Source organism: Octopus bimaculoides, chromosome 17 (assembly GCF_001194135.2).
Source record: "Octopus bimaculoides isolate UCB-OBI-ISO-001 chromosome 17, ASM119413v2, whole genome shotgun sequence".
Taxonomy (NCBI): Eukaryota; Metazoa; Mollusca; class Cephalopoda; order Octopoda; family Octopodidae; genus Octopus; species Octopus bimaculoides.
In genome coordinates this window covers 20,608,141-20,608,800 of record NC_068997.1, presented here as the reverse complement: position 1 = coordinate 20,608,800, position 660 = coordinate 20,608,141, and the positions used below count along the sequence as shown (strand labels likewise).

Here is a 660-nt window from a genome sequence, read left to right as displayed (position 1 = left end):
TATATATATGCTTATTTGAGTGGCATTAATCTACGAAGATTGGTAATAAGTCTTAGCTTTGACATTGTCATCTGAAACAGAAAAGAAATGAATAATTTCAATGACACTACAAAGGATAAACCTGAACCGGAAATATTTATTTTCAATTTTAAAAAGAAAAAAATTTACTGAAGTATGGCGATTAATTTTTAAATCAAATACAAGAATTTTGCTTTTCCTTTTTCTCTTTCATTCTTATTCTTGCAATTTGTCGGATGAGCGAGTATTTTTTTAATTTTATTTTACTTGCTTCGACCGTCTCTTCCGATGTTAGTGGTTATCCAGATCTTTTTGCCCTGCACGGACAGCCTTCCTCTTTGATTTTTTTGTGCCATGTCCAAATCTGCATTGCCGTTTGTAATTTTTTAGTGAACTTCCTCACAAATGCATATTGCACAGTCTTATTCGACTGTGTTCGAGCATACTCCAAAACACAAAACGCCTTTTCACTTCCAGGGAATGGCATTTCTATAACTGAAAAGATAAACATATCAAACATTAAGCATAAAACTTTTACCTGTTTCTACACATGCTGTGAAAATTTGAAGTCATTTGAACAAGAACTGGCAAAGTTATTAGATTGCGAAATGATATCAAATTGTTTGAAACACCCTGTATATA

At 32.1% G+C, this 660-nt stretch overlaps 1 long non-coding RNA gene across 1 annotated transcript in view; it reads right to left on the bottom strand.

Annotated features, from left to right (window-relative positions):
* Positions 1 to 116: 116 nt before the first annotated feature.
* The window catches only part of LOC106870850 (uncharacterized), a 22,497-nt gene continuing 21,953 nt past the window's right edge, over positions 117 to 660 (bottom strand). The window contains exon 2 of the long non-coding RNA XR_001409587.2: positions 117 to 513. This is a non-coding gene — a long non-coding RNA (uncharacterized LOC106870850). The remainder of the gene's footprint in view (positions 514 to 660) is intronic.